The following is a 23890-nucleotide window of genomic DNA, read 5'->3' on the forward strand; positions in this document are numbered from 1 at the left end:
ACTCTAGAGATGTGAGTAGCTTTGCAAGTTCAAAGTCAGGCTCCATAACTTAGTGAGGCCCTATACAACTTAGCAAAACCTGTTCGAAATTTAAAAGAAAAAAATCTGAGGATGTGGTTTACTGATTAAGTGCCCCTAAGTAAGAGACTCTTAAAAATTTAAATTTTAAATTTCATATAAATCTTAAGAGACTTCTGAAATAATCAACTCTGAGTATTATTATTTCTCCAGTTGTGAAAAATGAGACTCTTTAATAATTGATGATTTATACTAAAATTATATTCTTTTAGTGTTGCACAATTGTATACTTGTATTTTCTTATTTCTGCAATATCAGCTAAAGATGTTAAGAAAATTTTCAGGAAATATCAAAAGCAATTACCTATTTTCTACATTTAAATGTTTTTTTCTTTTCCACCTAGGTTTCAAATACTTCAAGGGATGGGCTATACATAAGAAACTTACTACAATCTTTATATTTGTCAAGCTGTTTTTGTAAATATTTTGCTGTTATCTAAGGTACACACTTTGGACAAATGCTACTCCACATTTGCTACAGATATGAGGTCAGAAATTTAAAAATGTTGGAAATTTGAATACAGTCTTGGACACATTCTTTGGGTTTCTATATGCTATAAATCCTCCAGTGTTTTAAAAATGTTTTATCAATGGCCAAAATCTTTGCAAAAATTTTTCCCCATGTTCTCTCACTCGTATGAATTCTGAGGTGCTGAGTAGGGTGTGAACAACTATTGGAGACTCTGTAACCTATTTTACATTTATATCATTTCTGTGCTATCAAGTGTCTGGTGTGAAATAGTGTTGAATTGCTGTGAAATAAGGGTTGACTCATCCTCAAAGACACTGATGCAATGTTTTCATTGTAAAACTTCTCTCCAGTATAAAATCTATAATGTTTAGTAAGATGTGATCTTCAATATTAAAGGCTTTGCCATTCTTCACATTTATAGGAGTTCTCTCTAGTATGGGTTCTCTGGAATCGAGTAAGTGATGATTGTTGATTAAAATCTTTGCCACATTCTCTACATTTGTAGGGCTTCTCTCCAGTGTGGATTTGTTGGTGCTGAGTAAGTGATGATTTTTGACTGAAACTCTTGTCACACAATTTACATTTGTAGGGCTTCTCTCCAGTATGAATACTTTTGTGCCAATTATGCTGTGAGATGCTATTAAAAGCTTTGCCACATTCTTCACAGCTGTAGGGCTTCTCTCCAGTATGGACTCGCTGGTGCCGAGTAAGAGATGATATGTGATTAAAACTCTTGCCACACACTTTACATTTGTAGGGCTTCTCTCCTGTATGAATCTTTTTGTGACAATTAAGCTGTGATGTGCTATTAAAAGCTTTGGCACACTCTTTACATTTGTAGGGCTTCTCTCCAGTGTGGATTCACTGGTGCCGAGTAAGTGATGATATTTGACTAAAACTCTTGCCACACACATTACATTTGTAGGGCTTCTCTCCAGTATGAATCCTGTTGTGTTGATTAAGATGTGAGTTTGTATTAAAACTCTTGCCACACACTTTACATTTGTAGGGCTTCTCTCCAGTATGAATCCTGTTGTGGCAATCAAGACGTGAATTTCTATTAAAACTTTTGCCACACATTTTACATTTGTAGGGCTTCTCTCCAGTGTGGATTCACTGGTGCTGAGTAAGTGATGATTATTGACTGAAACTCTTGCCACATACTTTACATTTGTAGGGCTTCTCTCCAGTATGAATCCTGTTGTGGCAATCAAGATGCGAGTTCGTATTAAATCTTTTGCCACACACTTTACATTTGTAGGGCTTTTCTCCAGTATGAATCCTGTTGTGGCAATCAAGATGTGAATTTCTATTAAACCTTTTGCCACATACTTTATATTTGAAAAGCTTCTCTCCGGTATAAATTCTCTGGTAATATTTAAGGCTTGGTTTTTGACTGAAATCTTTGCAAAATTGTTTACATATGTAGGGCATCACACCAGGGTGTGTCCACTGGTGACAAATAAGATTGGAGCTTTTATTAGAAGTTTTGTCACATTCTTTGCATTTGCATGGCATATCTTCTGTATGAACACTGTGACGTTGAGTAAAGTTCTTGAGTGCATTGCATTCTTCACATTGGTAGGTCTTCTCTGCAGAATAAATTTTTTTGGTGTTGAGTAAGGGTTGAAAAAGTTTTTAAGGCTTTCCCAACTTTTTACATTTACATATCTTTCCTTCATTATAATCCTCTGATGCTTAACAAATTGTAACTTTTCACTAAAAGTTTTTCCACATTCTTTAAATCTGTAGAATTTATCACTGTTATAGTATATGCTGTGTTTAAAAAATATATCAAAGCATTTGCCTGCTGAATATCTTCTATACATATCGGGCTGTCTTTTTCTATGAATTTTCTTGTATTAAGAAAGCTCTGTACTGTGGTTAAGAGCCATTTAACATATGTTACACTTGCAGGTTTTGTCTTGGCTATGAATATTTTAATGAATACTAGTTTTTGATCACTGAAGCAATGCTTTCCTACATGGTCATCTTGGTAAATTTCCTGTAGAAAAGGACTAGGATTTCTCTATATTCATTAATTTTATCACCAAGGAAAATATACTGGTCATTACTCAGGGTAGAGACATGGCTTATTGTGTTAATTATAACATTATCTATATAGCGCACTTTCCAGAAATCTGTATCAGAATTGTCATTAAGAAATAGTGGGGAAGTAGAAACTTTTCTAAAATTCTTAATATTCTCCATTTGGGCACAAGCAGAAATTAATCTTTTATTTCAGAAAAATGGATGCTTTATAAAGAAACTCCCAAAAGGATCACTTTTAGAAATACCTTTTTTTTGTGCAAATGTTTGACTGGAATTTTAAATTAGTGCTACTTTTATAATTGGCCAAGTTAAAAACTGATGCATGGGCTAGATTTCAAATTTTCCACATTGACTTTCAGTTCAAAAATGGCTGTGGATTTATTCTTAAAGACATATAAAACTCCTCAAAATAATTGGAATACATTGAATTTTTTTTCAGATATTAATTTTCTCTGATGTCTTTTGACCATAAATTTTTTATCATAAATAGGGACTACTGATTGATTTTGTCTATTATAATACAATTTTTGAACTTTACTCTCACCTATATTTTCCCATTGTTTTCTTGGTTGTAAATAGTCAAAGTCACACTTTCCATATCTTCCCTCTCTCTCATTTATTCCCTGCTCTGGTAAAATTTCTCAAGGATGATGAGAAGTCATGGCTGTAATAAATAAAAATAAAAAACATGATTACTTATTGTACTGGGCTGAGTGTATTTTTCAGACCTAAGAAATTACAGCAAAAAATAATATCAGCAGGGGTGTAGATTATTAAATCCCAGTCCATCATTACTGTAGAAATAGATAAATCAAATAAAAATACACACAGAAAATTACTTTGAATTACCTAATTATCTTTGTGTTCACAGTATCCAAGATGAGTACATTACTATGGAGAGTAATATAGTAGAGAAAAATACATTGTGTTACACAAAGATTTTCCTCCTTCAGAATATATTTTCAAAATCTACCAACTTTCTTCTGTTTCATTAAAGATAAAAATATGAAACATGTGAATATTTGGGGACTGTTCAAAAAGGGGTTCCTGCTTACCAACAGAAAAAAAATTATGGCTAAATCAACTGTAAGCAAAGTTATGAATCACTCAAAGGGAATAGTCATTTATCATTTTAAAAAAGTTTACTGAACTAAACCAACATACACACAAAAAAAAAACAGAATAAAAATTAATCAAGAATTGTTAATAGTAATCAGCAGAAACTGTATGTTTAAAGACTTTCTTTAGAAAATGTCTGAAAGAGTCAGGGGTAGTTGTACATAGCAACATAGGAGGTTGAGCTAGAGCATCAAAATTTGAAGGCCAGACAAAGTAAAAAATGCAAAGTGCTAAATCACCCTTTAGTTCTCTTTCCAGTACTAATAAACACATCTCAGAAAATAGAAAAAATGAACATCCAAGCAGCTCAGTTTTCTCCAAGTTGTAAAGACTCAAAGTAGGTTGTAATCCAAGTTTAAAAACTCAGAATACTGAGAGCATCCAAGAGGAAAAGATGGCTCACCTAGAAATGTGTAACTATATAATTGTGAAATCCTTAGTCGAATCTTCACAACACAGGAAGGAATTCGAGTCTATCTATATTCAAAGGATGAAAGAATAAAAGTATGAACCAAGACATTATATTCACAGCTACTACCTTTCAAAAGAGAAGGAAAATGAAAACTTTAAACATATAAAAATGCACACACTATTCATCAACACTGGATCTGTTCTCCAAAAAGTACTAAAGGTAATCTTTCATAATAAAATGTAAGTGCACAGCATCATTTGTCATATGAAATTTTAAATATTTCTTGGCAAAAACAATTCTATTTTATTGTAATGATGGGTCATAAAACATGTAATTTTGCAATAGAATTTGAAAGAAAAAAGCGTAACAACAATACTGTTAATAGGCATATATACCTGTAACGAAAATATAATTTTAAAAGGACACATAAATATATTCAGTTTTTTAATAAAGTGAAGTCAAGTTGATACTCATACAAAGTATGAGAAGGATATTCTTCATTTTTAGAGATTTTCATTGGCAAAAGCAAGATTAGAAAATTCTGATCAAAACAAAACTTGGATATCTGAATTAAGTCTAAATATTGCAACTGTAGGTAGTCTACAGGATATGCTAAATCTAAGAACACACACATACTGAAAGCAAAGGGATATAATAATGACACATACAAAAGTGATCAAACAAAACCTGGGCTGTCTAAATTATAGTACACAATACTTTAAGACAGTTATAGGACATAGAAGACGTTTTAAATTTTTAAAAAAAAAACTTTAAAAAGAGGCAAAAGAGAAAAGGACCCTTTTCCTAGGTTCTGAATTAAGAGTAAATACATTCGCTACATACTCCATACTTCCCAAGCACACAAAGAAAACACTGAGAGGGTTGAATGAAAACAAAGAATCACTGTCATACTAAGAGATATTAATACCCACTTACTGAAAAGGGAAATACAGTGAAGCAAAATGGTAATTGCAAAGCATAAGACTTTGAAAATATTTTGAAACTACTATAGACTTATAAAATCCCTGTTCTTAATCACAAGTGGGATATTATGCTGATTAGATCAATTTTATATATTAAAACAAAGGTTAATAAATATTTAAGTGATAGTTATTTTGTAACCAACATGGAATAAATATTTGAAGTCAAAAGTGGTAGGGATTTTCAAAAATCCCTAAATATGTGTCACTTATTGAACACTCTTTTGCATGCTGTTGTTCAAAATTGAAAGATTCAATTTAAAGATGTTTCTGCTACTTAAAGTTAACTAAAGGCTCCATGTAGTATTCGTCAACCTCTTATTGTTAAAAAAAAAAAATTTTTGCAGAGAAATCTATCCTTTAAATTGTATAAATATCCCCCCAAATACAAATACGACTATTTCCCTGCTAAAAAAATATACTAAAAGTTGCAGCATTCAATTGTAAATGCAAACATGGAGTCAGGTAGACGGAGTTCTTAGTGAGTGTGGCAATAAGCCCTCACATCAATAGCAAATTAAAAACATTGCACAACGGTGTTGTTACATTGTTATTCAACAGAGCCATCATGGAGGACACAAACCAAATATCCCTTGAAAAGAATGATGAGCCATATTGGAATATAGAAACTATAGAACTTTGAAGTCAAAGAATTTATTCTAATTATATAGTTTACAAAATGTATGTATACTAGGTTAACTGATATGTCACAGAAAGAATACTGCAGAATTCTACGAACATGACATCTCTAAACTAAAAAAGAAGCTTTCTGAACAAAAGAGAATAGTTTTGTGATGAGGAGACAGAAACGAGCCCTTGCTTTCTAGGCATTCTTTATTTTTTGAGATGTAAACTTTGTAGAGATATATTGCATAAAAATTTGAATTAATGTTACTGAAATGTGTATTTAAAATTTTGGAGACAGTAAGTTTTATTTTGTGGTTTTGATTACAATGAAAATTAAAAGATAAAGAGAATTGCAATATTTCTCAAAGCTACATTTAAAATAATGTGGTTTTTATCCTATAAATAAGAACAAGCTCATCCATATACAAATGATGGGCATGCATGTAATATCAGCTACTAGGAAGTCGGAGGCAAGTGAATTGCAAATTCAAGACATCCTCAATAACTTAGTGAGAACCTCTCTCCAAATATGAGTGAAAAGGAGCTTGGTGTGTAGCTCAGCATGAGAGTATCACTGCCATCAATCCCCATTACACTTATAAATAGAAAACTTCAATTTCTACGTACATGAGCAGAATGAAAAGCCAATCAAGATAAAATACAAAAGTCATGGACGAAAGAGGCTTAATATTTATACAAGCAAAAGCACATATAATATTATTGGCAATACAAACAAGAATCATACATATCTTAGTTTGTGAAGCAATTAACTGATATGAGGAAACCCAGTCTAAAACATGGAACCTACTGTACACAATTTTAAAAAGAGAAAAAAACAACCAAATTGTAAATATCCACAGATGTATTATTTTACAAATCTTCTAACTCAAATTAAGCTTACACCATCTCTCAAAACAGCAGTCTTTGTCCAACTTGACATTCATTCCATGGCAGATAATTTCACAGAGAATCCATTACACATATCAGAAAAAACTCTGATAAGGAAATTTTCGTGAAAAAATGTACAAATAAGATTAGAGAAACTGACTTATGATAGTAATGTCTTACAATGGGTGGACCTAGAGGTCTCCAGAAATGTGCAAAACTTTCCTGCAAATAATGGAAGAAGGTCTGAAGTTGTAGAGTAGTGTTAGAGAGCTTGCCTAGCATGTGTGAGGCCCTGGGTTCAATTCTCAGCACCATATATGGATAAATAGGAAATTCATTAACAACTAAAAATATTTTTAAAATTATGGAAGAGCTGTCAGATAATATTGACACTCACAAGCCAAGGGGAGTGTTTTGTTGTTAATTTGAGTGTACGGAGACATTACTGGAGAAAAAGCAGGATACTACATAATTTTAGAGCACAAAACACAGGACAGGTTTTTCTTTTTTTTTTCTTTTTTTTTTTTAAAGAGAGAGTGAGAGAGGAGAGAGAGATAGAGAGAGAGAATTTTTTTTAATATTTATTTTTTAGTTCTCGGCGGACACAACATCTTTGTTGGTATGTGGTGCTGAGGATCGAACCCGGGCCGCACGCACGCCAGGCAAGCACGCTACCGCTTGAGCCACATCCCCAGCCCAGGACAGGTTTTTCTGATAACAAGAGAAAGAATTCAAAGCTTCTCAAAAATATTTTCTGCTGGATAATGTCTCAATGAACCTTTTTGAATATAGGCTTCCTCCCCTACCTCAACTATGTCCTCTGCTATATGCAGGCTACAGGAGTTTACATCACTGCATTCCTCTAAGTCAACCATATTTCAAGTGAAAGATATATATCTTGCCACCAAAGAAAAACATTAAGGGTGAAAATAAACATCATTAACATTGTCTTGTCAGCACCAAGAACTACCCCATCTTCTTTATTGAAAGCATAAATCTGCAACACATTCTTCTGGAGAAGTTCCCAAAAGATATACTTCAATGGAAGAAAATTAAATAATGATACTTAGTAATTTTGAAGGAAAGTTATGCTCACCCACAAAGACTAGGTTGCTGTAGTTCTCCAACATCACTTCTCTATATAAATTCTGCTGAGCAGGATCCAGGCATTCCCATTCCTCCTCAGAGAAATCAATAGCGACATCCCCGAATGTCAATGGCTCCTGAAATAAAAATTGTTAGATAAATTGAACATGGACCAAACCATTTATTCAGTTTTTAATTTGAATTAAGAGTTTGTAGAACTTACTGTCATTTAGGAGAGTGACTTAAACTATGTAATAAGATACTTTCCATTATCTAATTCAGAGGAAAATACATGAGTCCAAATACAGTATATATATTCCATATCAGAGTGATGTGAAAGATATATATACCATAACCCAAGCACTGAATAAACGCCCAACTCCTACCTTTTCTGTCATCAGTGAATGTGAAATTTGGCAGACATTCCATATGCAAATCAGACTTCTCAAAGATGTTCTCATAAGGTGATTTTGTACAAGGGAGAAAAAAGACTGGTAAAAAAGCTTTTGAAAACAGGCTGCTTCCTATTCTCTCTGCTTTCTATCCATGAGACAGATTGAGATCCCCAATACAATTAGTTTCAAGAACCATCCATGAAACATTCCCAATGGTTAAAATATTCATAAAATATTAATGTTTGGAGACATGTAAAGTGACACTTCCACCTCGTGAAAAGACAAACTTGAATTATTTCACTTTCTATAAGCAGTTCAACGAGTGAATAAATTTGGTACAATAGAATGAACAATGGATTACAGAAGAGTTCATTGAGGAGATTAAAAAATTCTTAGAGGTAAAAAAGAACATAGACACAACATATCAAAATCTCTTGGACACTATGAAAGCAGTACTAGGAGGAAACTTCATTGCATGGAGTTCATTCCTTAAAAGAAGAAAAATCCAATAATTTATCTCATACTTCATCTCAAAGCCCTAGAAGAACAAATCAACAACAAAAGCAGTAGAACACAAGAAATAATTAAAATTAGAACTGAAATTGAATTAAAAGAAACAATTAAACCTTGACAAAAAGTTGGTTCTCTGACAGACCCCTAGCTATGCTAATGAAGAGAAGGAGAGAGAAAATTCAAATTACCAGCATACATAATGAAGGCAAGGGATTAGCAGTGATTGTGGAATGTGATGACACCATTATCCAAGTACATGTATGAAGACCCAAATTGGTGCCTACATACCTTATATACAACCAGAGATATGAAAAATTGTGATATATATGTGTATTAAGAGTTGTATTACAGAAAGAAATGAGTACATATATAATGGCATAAATTAGCATGAATATACTTTCTGAACAGAGATACGAAAAATTGAGCTCTATGTGTGCAATAAGAAATGTAATGCATTCCACTGTTGTCGTGTATTTAAAAAAATAAATTTTTAAAAAAGAAAGGTATTGAAACCCACTGGGGAAACAATGAGCCTACACGACTATATATCTTAAAAACACAGAGCTGGAAGGGAAGATGCATGAACAACATGAGAAACCAAGAAAGAATGTACCCCAAACAAAGATGCTACATTATTAGAATCCATGGTCACAATAGTAGGATAAATGGGATAAGGTACATAATTGTCTATGAATTAAAGGATGATATGAGAGAAAGTACAGGCAGCAAAGGATCATTTTGATAAAGAGCTACATAAGCAAATATAGAAAGCAAAAGATTCCTTCAATAAGGAGATAGAGATTTTGAAAAAAAAAATCACCACAAAACAGAGATACTTGAAATGAAGGAAACAGTAAACCAAATTAAGAACTCAATAGGAAGCATCTCCAACAGAATAGATCACTTGGAAGACAGAACCTCTGACATTGAAGGCAAAATATATAATCTTGAAAAAATAAAGTTGACCCCAGTGAAGATGGTAAGAAACCAGGAGCAGAAGATTCAAGAATTGTGAGATACTATGAAAAGACCAAATTTAACAACTATTGGGATAGATTAAGGCATAGAGGTCTAAACTAAAGAAGTGGAAAATCTATTCAATGAAATAATTCCAGAAAAATTTCCAAACATGTAGAGTGAATTGGGAAATCAAATACAAGGATCATATAGGACACCAAATGAACAAGATCACAACATGTCTACACCAACGCAAATCATAATGAAAACATCTAGCATACAGGAGAAGCAGAGCATTTCAAAAGCCACAAGAGAAAGGAATCAAATTACATATGGGAAAAACCAATCAGGATCTCTGATTTCTGAACTGAGACCCTGAAATCTACAAGATCCTGCAACAATATAAACCAAGCTCTGAAAGAAATGGATGCCAACCAAGAATCATACCCAGCAAAATTAAATTTTGATTAACAATTAGATTTTGATTCAGATATTATTTGATGAAAAAATAAAAACCTTCTATCACACACAAAATTAAAAGAATTTACAATGAGAAACCTGCACTACAGAACACCCTTGGCAAAGTATTCCATGAGGAGGAAATGAACAACAATAAAAAATCAGAAAAGGGTAGTATCACTCTTAAGGAAAAACCTATCAAAGAGAAACTGACTTAGTTAAATACCAAAAAATAAACAAAAATAACTGGGAATTCAAATCTTGTCTCAATAATAACTCTGAAAGTTTAGTTCCAACTCAGCAATCAAAAGACAGGCAGATTGGATTTAAAAAAGACCAACAATATGCTGCCTCCAAGAGACTCATATCATAGAAAAACACACCCACACACTGAAGGTGACAGGTTGGAAAAAAATATATCACTCAGGCTGGGGCTGGGGCTTAGTGGTAGAGCACTGGCCTACCACATGTGAGACCCTGTATTGGATCCTCAGCACCACATAAAAGTAAATAATAAAGGCATTGTGTCCATATACAAAAAATAAATATTAAAACACATACTTCCACTCACATGGAATGTGGAGGAAAGTAGGGGTTTTTATTTTTATATCAAATAATGTGGACTTCAAGTGAAAGTTAATCAAAAGGGATAAAGAAGGACACTATATACTGCTTAAAGTAACCATACACCAACAAGACAGAACAATTATAAATATATACATCTCCAAAACAATGGAGCATCTATGTTCAAACAGACTCTTCTCAAGTTTAAGGGCCAAGTAGACCACAAGACAATAATTCTGGGTGACTTTAACACACCTCTTTTACAACTGGATTGATCTTCCAAACAATATCTAGACAGAAACTATAGAACTCAATAATACAATCAATAACTTAGATTAAACTGACATACATAGACTATTTCATCCTTCAACAGGTGAAGACACTTTCTTCTCAGCAGCAAATTGATCTTTTTCTAAAATAGACCATATGTCATGCCAAAAAAGGAACTCTAAGCAATACAGAAAAGTAAAGATACTACCCTGCATTCTTTCAGATCATAATGGAATGAAATTAGAAATCAATGATAAAAATAGACTACTCCAATACCTGGAGACTAAATAATATGCTAGTGAATTAACAATGAGTTGCAGAAAACATCAAAGAGGAGATTTTAAAATTCTTAGAGGTGAATGAGGACACAGGTACAACATATCAAATCTCTGAGACACTATGAAGGCATTACTAAGAGGAAAGTTCATTGCATGGAGTTCATTCCTTAAAAAAAGAAAAAGTCAAATAAATGACCTAAAATTACATCTCAAAGCCCTAGGAAAAACAATTAATCAACACCAAAAGCAGTAAAGGATAGAAAATAATTAAAATCAGAGCTGAGATCAATGAAATTGGAACAAAAGAAGCAAATAAAAATTGACAAAGTGTCTGCTAATGGTACCACCATTTGACCCAGCTTTCCCATTCCCTGGTCTATACCTAAAGGACTTAAAAACAGCTTACTACAAGGACACAGTCACAATGATTTTAGCAGCACAATTCACAAGAGTTAAACTGTGGAGCCAACATAGATGTCCTTCAGTGGATGAATGGATAAAGAAAACGTGGCATTTGTACACAATGGAATATTACTCAGCAATAAAAGAAAATATAATCATGGCATTTGTAGGTAAATAGATGGCATTGGAGAAGATAATGCTAAGTGAAGTTAGCCAAACACAAAATAACAAATGCTGAATGTTTTCTCTGATATAAGAAGGCTGACTCATAGTGGGGTAGGGAGTGGGAGCATGGGAGGAATAGATGAATTCTATTTAGGGCATGTGGTGGGAGGAATAGGGAGGGGAAAGGGATTAGCAAGCATTGTGAAATATAATAGACATCATAATCCAAAGTACATGTATGAACACACGAACTGATGTCAACCTAATTTATATACAGAGATATGAAAAATTGTACTGTATATGTGTAATAAGAATTATAATACATTCCACTGCCATATATTTTTAATTTTTAAAAAAAAATTTCAAAATTAAAAGTTGGCTCTCTGAAAAACAAATACATTTGATAAAACCTTATCCATGCTACTGTAGAGAAGGGGAGAACTACTCCAATTACTAAAATCCATGATGAAAAAGGAAATATCACCATGATCACTAGAGAAATACAGAAGATAATTAGAAATTATTTTGAAAATTTGTACTGCAATAAAACAGAATATATTGAACTCATCAACAAATGTCTAGAATCATGTGACTTACACAAACTGAGTAAGTTAAACAGATCATTTTCAAGCAATGAAATAGAAGATAACATCAAAAGCCTACCAACCAAAAAAATAAATAAAGCCCAGGGCTCAAATGATAAAAGACCTTCAAAAAAGAACTAACACCTACACTCCTAAAATTATTCCATGAAATATAAAAAGAGGGAGCACTTCCAAACTCACTCTATAAGGCCAAAATCACCTTGATGCTTAAATCAGACAAACACTGAAAGGAAAGTGTACTTTTGACCAATACCTCTAAAAAGCAGAAGCAAAAATTCTGAATAAAATTCTGGCAAATCAAATACAAAAACATGTCAAAAAGATGGTTCATCATGATGAAGTGCAATTCATCCTAGGGATGCAAGGTTGGTTCAACATATAGATATCAATAAATGTAATTCATCACATCAGTAGATTTAAAGATAAGAACCTTATGATCATCTCAACAAATGCAGAAAAAGCATTTGACAAAATACAGCATCCCTTCATGTTCATCACACTAGAAAAACTAGGGATAACAGGAACTTATCTCAACATTTTAAGGCTCTCTATGCCAAGTCTCAGGCCAACATCATTCTAAATGGAGAAAATCTGAAGGCATTCCCTCTATAATTGGAAACAAGACAGGGATGCCATCTCTCACACTTCTATTCAATATAGTTCTTGAAACACTGGCCAGAGCAATTAGACAGATGAAAGAAATTAAAGGAATAAGCATAGGAAAAGAAGAACTTAAACTAGCACTGTTTGCTGATGATATGATTCTGTACCTAGAAGACTCAAAAAGCTCCACTAGAAAATTTCTAGAACTAGAATTCAGCAAAGTAGCAGGATATAAAATCAACACCCGTAAATCAAAGGCATTTCTGTATATCAGTGACAAATCCTCTGAGAGAGAAATGAGAAAAACAACCCCATTCACAATATCCTCAATAAAAAAAGATACTTGGGAATCCACAAGAGGTAAAGGATCTATACAATGAAAACTATGAAACACTAAAGAGAAATCAAAGACATTAGAAGATGGAAAGATTTAACTTGATCTTGAATAGGCAGAATTAATATTATCAAAATGACCATACTACCAAAAGCACTCTTCAGATTTAATGCAATTCTGATCAAAATCCCAATGGCATTCCTCATGGAAATAGAAAAAGCCATCATGAAATACATCTGGAAAAATAAGAGACCCAGAATAGATAAAGCAATTCTTAGCTGGAAAAGGGAGGCAGGTGGTATTGCTATACCAGACCTTAAACTATACTTCAGAGATATAGTAACAAAAAAAGCATGGTACTGGCATCAAAACAGGCTGGTAGACCAATAGCCCAGAATAGAGGACACAGAGACCAACCCACAAACCTACAATTATCTTATATTAGAGAAAAGTGCTAAAAATATGCACTGTAAAAAAAGATAGTATCTTCAACAAATGGTGATGGGAAAACTGGAAATCGATAGGCAGCAAAACAAAACTGAATCCCTCTCTCTCACCATGCAAAAAAGTTAACTCAAAATGGATCAAGGGTCTAGGAATTAAACCAGAGACTCTCCAAATAGAAGAAAAAGTAGGCCCTAATCTCAATCATGCAGGATTAGGCCACAACTTCCTTAATAACACTCCTATAGCACAGGAATTAAAACCATGAATCAACAAATGGGATCAATTTAAACTAAAGATTTTCATTTTAAAAAAAAACAATAGAATAGAGAGCCTACTTTCTGGGAGCAAATCTTTACCCCCTCACACATCAGTTAGAGCACTAATCTCTAGGGTATATAAAGAACTCAAACATCTTAACACCAAAAAAAAAAAAAAAAACCCCACAAATAATCCAATCAATTAACCCGAACAGACACTTCTCAGAAGAGGATACACAATCAAAAATTATATGAAAAAATGCTCATCATCTCTAGCAGTCAGAGAAATGCAAATTAAAACCACTCTAAGATTCCATCTCACTCCGGTCATTAGGGCAGCGATTATGCAGACAAACAACAATAAGTTTTGCAGAGGACGTGGGAAAATGGTACACTCATACACTGCTGGTTGGACTGCAAATTGGTGCAGCCAGTATGGAGATTCCTTGGATATCTGGGAATGGAACCACCATTTGACCCAACTATTTCTCTTCTCAGACCATACCAAAAACAGCACACTACAGAGACACAGCCAGGTCAATGTTTATAGCAGCACAATTCACAATAGCTAAATTGTGGAGTCAATCTAGATGCCCTTCAGTGGATGACTGAATAAAAAAATGTGGCTTATATACACAATGGAATATTACTCATCATTAAAAAAGAACAAAATCATGGCACTTGCATGTAAATGGATGGAGTTGGAGAAGATAAATCTAGGTGAAGTCAGCCAATCCCCCCCCCCCAAAAAAATGCCGAATGTTTTCTCTGATATAAGGAGGCTGACTCATAGTGGGTTAGGGAAGGGGAGCATGGGAGGAATAGATGAATTCTAAGTAGGGCAGAGGGGAAAGGGAGGGCACATGGGATTAGCAAGGATGATGGAATGTGATGGACATCTTTATACAAAGTTCATGTATGAAGACTTGAATTGGGTGTCAACATACCTTATATACAAAAAGAGATGAAAAATTGTGATAGATATGTGTATTAAAAGTTGTAATGCAAAAAAGTACATGTATAATTGCATAAATTGATGTGAACATACATTATATACAGAAGTATGAAAAATTGTGCTCTATGTGAAATAAGGATTATAATGCATTCCACTGTTGTGGTGTATTTAAAAAAATAATAAAAACCATAAAAAAATCATGATCTAAAAAACATCTAGAAAAAAAGAAACAAACAAACAAACTAACTAACTAACTGAGATAGGATGCATTTGGTGCTACATACCTGATATATCCAGTGGTCTGGAGGCTGAGGCAGGGGGATCACAATTGTGAAGCTTACCCTAGCAACTAAGTGAAACCCTGCCTAAATTTAAAAACAAATAGGCAGTAGTAATTATTTAAAATTAAGAAAAAATTAAATTTTTTAAGTAAAAATTTTAAAAGGACTGAGGATAGTGTTCAGTAATAGGACTCCAGGGATCCAATCCCCAATTTCACAAAAGGAAAAAAAGAACTAAAAAAAGTCCTTCTCAAAGCTACAGACAAAATATTTTTAAATTTATAAATTGAATACATGAAAACAAAAATTCTATCCCTCAAATGACACCATTAAAGAGAACAAGGAGAAGTGACAGGTGAAAGAAACCAATTGCCTCACCTTTAACCAAACTCTTCTAAGAAAGGAGAACAGAGACTGTGAGAGAATCGCAGGCAAGAGCCATGAACAGCCCCTTCAAATAGCAGGTATCTAAATGTCCCTTCATCAGAAAGCAATCAACGTCTTTAGAAAGGAGGGACTATATCATAAAGTCACATTGAACAAAAATTGAGACAGTTCTGAAAAACATGTGGGGTTATCATGAAGGTCCACAGAAACAGATGTGGACCCTATAGCACCTGTTCATATGGGGACACAGCACGCTCCTCCAGAGCCGAGACCCGGGGTCTGGTGAAAGAGGATGTCCATTTGGGAATAGATAAATTATAAACTATGGAAAATAACCATTTCTGGCAATCAGCCACATTTTGTTTGCCATATTGCATACAGTTTGATAAATACTATGAAATACCTTGTCAGTTTTATATAGCTGTCACATAAATGTCACATTTCACATATAAGCATACTTAAATAGTACATTTGCAGAATTTGAAAAATAATACAAATTCAGATTAGCACATAAAAGACTGAATTACACATCCTGGGTATAGATGATAGGACTCCTCATTATAAAGAGGACAGCTTCCCTCAGGTTCATCTATGATAACACCCCATCAAAATTTCACCATGGTTTCCTTTTCATTGAAGAAAGGACCAAAGCAAACAGTTTGAAAATTCTCCTGGAAGGTTGAATTGATATGAAATTAGCCAAGAATTCTGAACTCTAAGAGCAAAAGCAGGAGCTATCATTACCAGGCACTAATGCATGTTATAAAATTATCATATTGCAGTAATTTGAGGACCAAAAAAAATCACAATGCAGAAATTTCATAGATGACTCAATATGTATGTAAATGTCATTTTTATTATGAAGTGCAATGAAAAGGCCTAGATAAATGCAACCATCTCCAGCAGAGGATTTGATGTGAATGAACAAGGCAACCCAACATGAAGGGTCATGTGGAAACTGGAGGCGCATAGCACTGGTAGGGCTTGGTTGCAGGATGTGTGTGGTACTGGATTACACTCCAGCATCCCAAAGAAGCACATATTGAGTAGGATTAGGTTTCAAAATTATACGAGAATAGGAGACTCCTGGATTCTCTTCACACATAGATACACCAAATAAACACCTACTTCTGTTTTGAGTCCCTCTTAAAGTTAGTTATACATGGACTGAGAGACCTATGCATTGGACCACTCAGAAAATCTCTACCATCCAAAGGGCAGGCAAAGTTGGGGGACATGTGGGCATTAGTCCTGCCTTGAGCAATGTGCCACATAATTGGGACAGAATACCCCCATCCAGTGGCACCCAGAGTGGAGGCAGACTGAATTGGGGTCAGAAATGGAAAACAATGAACACTAAATGACTTGTAGCTGGAAAAGCAATTTGTCTGGTGCTCATAGAAGAAAGAGCTGGATATACACAAGTATCAGGATGAGAGAAAAAGGACTGCTTTTCTATGGCCATGGAGAGTCATGAGCTTTATCCATGGGACCAGGGCAGCAGGGGAGTGAGGTCAAGGGTCCCAGATTATCCCTACAAGGGATTTGCAACATGATCTGCAAACTGTGGTTGCTAACAGTTGAGCTCCTCTGTAGCCAGTCCCTAAGAGTACACAGGACAAATGCAGTCCACCTAGCAGCCCTGCCTGAGCCCTCTCCCCCCTACCTCAGAAATAACTCCAGGTCTAACCAGTTCTTTCTGGAAGGAGTATGTCCAGGCACTCAGGGTCCCAACATTTTTCCCCAACTCATGGACTCCATCCTAACCCACCAAGCTTTGGGAGCAATGGCAACTGAGTATGTGCATATCTCCCTGGATCACAAAGGAGGAGCTTCACATTGATGTCTGAGTATTTCCCTGTGCTACAATCCACACCAGGAGTGCAGCAAAAGGGGTCAAAACCCCGTTTCTTTCTAGAATAGGCTCACACCACCTTCCTGCAGTGAGCACAGGCAGCCTGGGTTCTGACCAACAAGAATTCAGTCACCAGCCAAGTAGGAGACCTTCTGCAGCCCGACTCCAGCTGTGGGAAAGGCTCCTATCAAATAGGCGAAGGAACTAGTCCTCCAACAAAGTGGGTATGGAGAAAGAGACCTGCTCACATGGGGCTAGAATATCAGTTTAGTGCAGCCATTTTAAAAAATAGAATGGAGTTCTTTAAAAGCTAACAACCACTCTGGATGTATTTCCAAAGGAACTTGAACCAGTGTGTTAATAAATGGCTGCATGCCCAATGATGTTCAGGTATCCACAGGAGTCAGGACAGGGAACTTCTGAAGTGGCTTCTGGATAAGGAGACTCGTCCCAGCCACAGGGCAGTCACCTGCTCCAATGAGAAACTACTTCCCCTAAATGCACCTGCTCATAAGTCCACAGGTGGCTGATATGTACCAGACGCTCAGGAGACCTCAGATGAGCCAGGTGTGGGATCCCTGTGTCAGGCAGAGCCAAAGCAGGACCAGGAAAATATCACAGAGGGCATGAGACCCCTGGGACATGCAGTCCACAGAGAGGACACTCAGCCCTAGACATTCTGACAAGGAGTCTGGCCTCGGAGAGGAAGGGAGAATACATATGCACACACACATGCACACACATATTTGTACTGGAAATGGGAACAGGGACTTGAATTTGAGGGATTCATTGATACATGTGTACAGGTTTAGTCTGGGAGATGGGGTTCTGGATCTGACATTTTGCTTCCCTTATATTTAGAACATTCAGGGGGACCCAGGCAGGAGGGCCACACCTGTAATCCCAGCCACTCAGGAGGCTGAGGCCCAAGTTCAAGGCCAGTCTCAGCCTCTGTCTCAAGATAAATGATAAAAAGTAGGAGGGATGTAGCTCAGTGGGAAAGGGGCTCTGCGTTCAATACACTATGCCCCATGCCCCCCCCCAAAAAAAAGAAAGAAAAGCTCAGGGGGAAGAAAAACCTGAGACCCCTGCAGATCCCAGCCCCCTTGGGTAGGAAAGAGCCCACAGAGTTGTGGTTCTCACGTTCCCAACACTCTGAAATCCACCACAGAAGAAATTCAGGGAGGAGACTTGAGCTGCCAATTTGCACAGGAGATACCCATGTGTTCAATAATGAGAATAAAAAGAGTCCAAAATCTTTAAAACCTGAGAAATGTGAAATAAACGCCTATCAGAGAGAAAATTAAACAGTATCAATGAAGATAGGAAACAAAAGAATTCTAATAAACTCAAAGAATTTAAGTGCTTCTTAATTATTTGTGGAAAGTGTTTTGCCATTAAAGACACGATAGCCCCCGCCACATGGACTTGCTGAAATCAGTTCATAGGACCAGGATAATACATTAATAGTCATGGGATATTCAGATTAAAAATAGTGTAAAATACCATGGGTCAGTTTTACACGGGTGCCATATGCATGTGGTATTATGTGTAACTCTGATGCACTAATAAACAATCTAGCATGCTTTACTCTTAATGGAAGCACCCAATCCTAAAATTCATCCACAAAGTTAAATATATGTAAACTTAACCAAGAAACTTTTGAATTATAAGAGCAAAAAATTATAAGAGAAAATAATAATAATAAGTTATTACCTAACACGTGCATTGTGAAGCTGTACTGTTACAATTGTCATCAAGGAATCACGACTTCAACAGAGTCCACCCACGAAACCACGTGGTTGTAAAAATCATACACTTAATTGCAACGGAAAAGTCATTATCAATCAAACCCTAACCAGGCCAATCTCAGCAACTTAGCTAGATCAGCGGGCAGAATAAAAACTAAAAACTACCAGGGAGAGAGCTCAGTGGTAAAGCACCCTTCTGTTAACTACCAAAACACAACAACCACCAAAAAAATTTTAAAAATTAATAAATTAATTAACTCCACAAAACTAGTTTAGGAATAGGCAAGATCCCTGTTCACTGCAGCTTCCCTCCTGCAGAAAAATGGTTTTTGGAAAATTGATTTTTTTAGGGAGGGGGGGTGCTAGGCATTGAACTCAGGGGCACTCCACCACTGAGCCCCATCCCCAGCCCTATTTTGCGTTTGCTTTCGAGGCAGGGTCTCCCCGAGTCTCTAAGTGCCTCACCCACTTGTGGAGGCTGGCCTTGAACTCACAATCCTCCTGCATCAGCCCCCACCCCCAGCCACTGGGGATGACAGGTGTGTGCCATTGCCTGGCTTGGAATTGGATTCTTCTAGTGGTCCCACCTGTCAATCACCACAGCCCAGGAAGACGCCAGGCTGCCTCCCTCACCTGCCAGATAAGGACTGGAGCAGGGGCTGAGGCTGCCCCAGGGGATGGGGAGGCTGCCAGGAGTCTCCTCCACTGTCACGCTCTCCACCCGGCTGGACAGGGGGACAGAGGGGCACTGTCCCCAATGGGCTCAGGCCTGTGGTTGCAGAGAGCCCCTGGAGTCAGTGTCGGCCAACTCGGGTTCCCCCAAAAGCTGGTCCCACCAGACAGACTCCCTGCCCCGCCTCCCTCCTGAGCCTCCCTGTCCAGGCACCAGGAGCCACAGCACACTCACCATCTCCTGGTGCCCAGCAGCCAAGCCTGCACGGGGGAGCTTCGGCTCCTGCATGGCAGGGCCACCTGGGATCCTGAGCACGAGCGAAGGCTGGAGTCCAACTGCAGAAATCTGAGTGGAACCAAGGACCGCGGAGAAATAAATCCCATTTCCTGCGCGGTGGCCCGCCCCTTGATGCTGGCTACGCTCAGGATTGGACAGCGCTCAGCACGGGGGCTTCTGATTGGACAGGTAATCAGTCAGTCTCTGGTCTCCAAGCCTGAGCCCAGCAAGCCTTCTTTTCGAGTGACACGGGGGTGAAATCCGCTCCAGGCAAGGAGGAAACAAGAATGGCAGGGTTTGGGTGCAACTTTTTTCGTTTTTATTTTCCTTTTGAGGTCTCAGCATTGGGTTAGGGTTAGGGTGACCAGAATTCTAAGTTCTGTTGGGTTTGATGTTAGGAAACTGAAGTCAATTCTTGAAAGTTTCATCACCTGGATCTCTTCCTATAATAAGACCACCCAAAGCATCTTCAAAAGGCTGACTTGTCCTCTGTTTATATGTGCAAAATTCTCCAAGCAGAACTGGCCTTTCGCCCCATAGGAACTGCCCAGTGCGTCATGGCCAGCACGGGTGGAGGCTCACTGGGGGCCTGGCAGGCACCCTGGAGGAGTTTACCACCCAGTTGGCAGCCTGAGAGCTGATGTTCCTCCAGCTGAGTTGAATCTGTTGGAGCCCACATTGAGGCTGGAGGCAGAGTAAGGAGATCAGCACAGAAGAGACCCCGAGAGTGCAGACCTGAGTAAACCGCAGCTACACCAGGGCTCCCTAGCTCTCGGGTGCACTGGGGGTTGAATTCAGAGGCCTCGACCTCTGAGCCCCTTCCCCAGCCCTAGTTTGAATTTTATTTAGAGAGAGGGTCTCACTGAGTTGCTTAACACCTTGCTTTTGCGGAGGCTGCGGTGGCCACAGGATAACAGCCTTGCACAGATCAAGGCCACCTTGGTTCCTGACAGTCCCCTGGATCCCAGGCAATGGGATCCTGCCTCCTCCTAAAACCAGAGACCCCCTGCCCAGGTGTGCATCCTTAGTATCAGCTGAATACTCTGCACTTGACAAGAAAAAAGAAACAACAACAACAACAACAAAAGACAGACCCTTCCTGCTTGTCTTGATGCAAACAAAGTCAATGTGTTTCCAAAGACAGCTCTGGTCTTGTCCCCCCAATTCAGTGGTGCAAAAAGTCACATAATACATAGAACACTTCTCATTAAGAGGGGCTCAAGGGTCTCTCTCTTTAAGGAATAAAAATTTTCATTTGATTGGGAGTCCAGGAAAGCCAATTCCAGGTTTTCCTAATTTGGTAAATAACTCCATAGACTCCAATGCACCCTGCTCCTCTCTGCCTTTGTTAACTGTAGAGGCCTCGAGATTACCTGCCCCCTGGAACCCCTGCACATACAGATGAATGGGGGGGGTCCTATCTTCTCCATCCCATGCCCTGAACCTCCATCTTCCCACAGTCTCCAACACCTTTGGCAGCATCCAATGGGGGAGTGGTTTAGAAATTTCCTTATCCAGCTATGATTCTATCAAGTTGGACCCATGATCCTTTTAAGTACTTTTTATCTTTTTCTGTTTTATTCATTCTTTTTAGTTATACATGACCATAGAGTCCATTTTGGTAAAATTATCCAAACATAAAATATACCTTATTCTCCTTAGGACCCCATTCGTGTGGGTGGCATGATGGACAGATTCACTTAGGTATTTTCATATATTTAAATAGGAAGATTATGGTCGACTCATGCTACTGTCTTTCCTGTTCTTATCTCCCCTCCCTTCCTGTTGTGCCCCTTTGTCTAATTTACTGAACTTCTCTTTGTTCCCCCCACCTTCCTCGTGATGTAGATAACACATGTCAGGGAAAACATGTGACCTTTGGTTATGGGGGATTGCCTTATTTTACTTTAGCATGATAATCTCCAGTTCCATTCATTTACTGGCCAGTGTTATGAAGTCATGCTTTTTTAAAGCTGAGCAATATTTTACCATGTATACATACCACAATTTCTTTATCTATTCATCTGTTCCTGGGCATTTAGGCTGGTTCTGTAGCTTAGCTATTGGGAGTTGTGCTATCATGAACATTGATGTGGCTGTGTCCCTGTAGTATGCTGATTTTAATTCCTCTGGATATATTCTGAGGAGTGGGATAACTGAGTCAAATGGTGGTTTAAGTCCTAGTTTCTTGAGGATTCTGCATCCTGCTTTCCAGAGGGGTTGCACCAATGTGCAGTGCCTCCAACAAGGTGTGAGCATTCCCTGTCCCCCACATCCTCACCAATTTATTGTTACTGTATTCTTGATAATTGCTATTGTAACTGGAGTGAAAGAGAAGCTTAGCGCAGTTTTAATTTGCATTTCCCTAATTGCTAGAATACATTGCCTTTTCAGTATTTATTTTTTAAAATATTTTTTTCTATTCGAGTCGGACCCAATAACTTTATTCTATCCATTTATTTTTCTGTGGTGCTGTGGATGGAACCCAGGGCCTCACACGTGCAAGGTGAGCGCTCTACGACTGAGCCCCAGCCCCAGTCCCCATCTTCAGTATTTTTTTCTTTTGCTTCTCAGTAACAGCAATCCAGGTATTTGGGGGACAAGTTTTTCTGTATTTGTGAAATGGGAACATTTCTCTTGAAGGAAGACTTAGAAGGTCAAAGCACATGCCTAGGATTTCAGGGACGAGCAGTAGACAGTTGTCTGGCCCATGATGAGAAGATTATGTGGGTGAGAAGAAGGAAAGAGCCGGGGACACCTTGGGGCCAGAACCCCTCCGTCCCCCATGAGGGAAATTATTCCTGCTGTTAGTCTTCTTAAAGAAAATGAGAAATTTTCCTAAGCTACCAGTGCCATTTGATATAGGTCCCTGGATGGACCTCAGATTTGTCTTGAGAGGCAAGGAAAAGTAAAAACAAAACCAATGGTTTTTGTCTTGTTGTGACAAAAAAGACAAAACCAACAAGCTAGACCTTGGGATTCTTGGGGGTAAAACACTGGGTTTAACCCAATAATTAACAATCCAACAGCACCCAACACCCAATTAAAGGGGGATGGAGATTTGGATGGGTGGGTGTGGGGGTCTGTGGGTGGCCAGCTGCAGGAGATTGCCTCTGAGGTGCATTCCTTGCATTTGAGAGATTTTTCAACACCAATGAGATAAACAAAGAGGCAAGAAAACTGGCAAAACCCTCTGCAATATTCTTTCCAGGAAAATTCACAAGCAGTTTAAAAGCATCTAAATGTTTACACTCAGTCAAATGTGCCTCAATCAGAATGCAAGCATTTGAAAAGAGCTGTCAACATGAAAAGTTTCTGAAATCTGCTGGTTTCTGGACCACATTTGTGGATGACTGCAAAAACCATATGAGTCCATGACTAAATACATAAGTAAAAATAGAAATCTAATAATGAGCATTCTCTTACGACTTTCATCCTGAAAACACTGCCCTATTTGCTTTGATAACTAAATGATCATTTAATCATTCCTCTAGCAACACTTGAGGTCCATAAAGAACTGTGGAACATGTCTGGTTGGGGCAGAAATGTTGGGTTACCAAGAAGAAAGTTTAACTGAACCTCAAAGGAGAAGGTTCATAAATCATCAGATTGCAGGAATACCCACAAAAACTTGAAATTAAAAACAAGGGACTGGGGTTGTGGCTCAGTGACAGAGCACCTGCCTAGCACCTGTGAGGCACTGGGTTCTATCCACAGCACCACATTGCAAAGAAATATATAAAATAAAGG

The 23890-nt window shown here is 37.4% G+C and overlaps 1 pseudogene; it reads right to left on the reverse strand.

Moving 5' to 3' along the window:
* Nucleotides 1–783: 783 nt before the first annotated feature.
* On the reverse strand, nucleotides 784–20819 carry LOC144250630 (uncharacterized; annotated as a pseudogene).
* Between the last annotated feature and the right edge of the window lie 3071 nt (nucleotides 20820–23890).

Source organism: Urocitellus parryii, chromosome 16, assembly GCF_045843805.1.
Source record: "Urocitellus parryii isolate mUroPar1 chromosome 16, mUroPar1.hap1, whole genome shotgun sequence".
Classification (NCBI taxonomy): domain Eukaryota; kingdom Metazoa; phylum Chordata; class Mammalia; order Rodentia; family Sciuridae; genus Urocitellus; species Urocitellus parryii.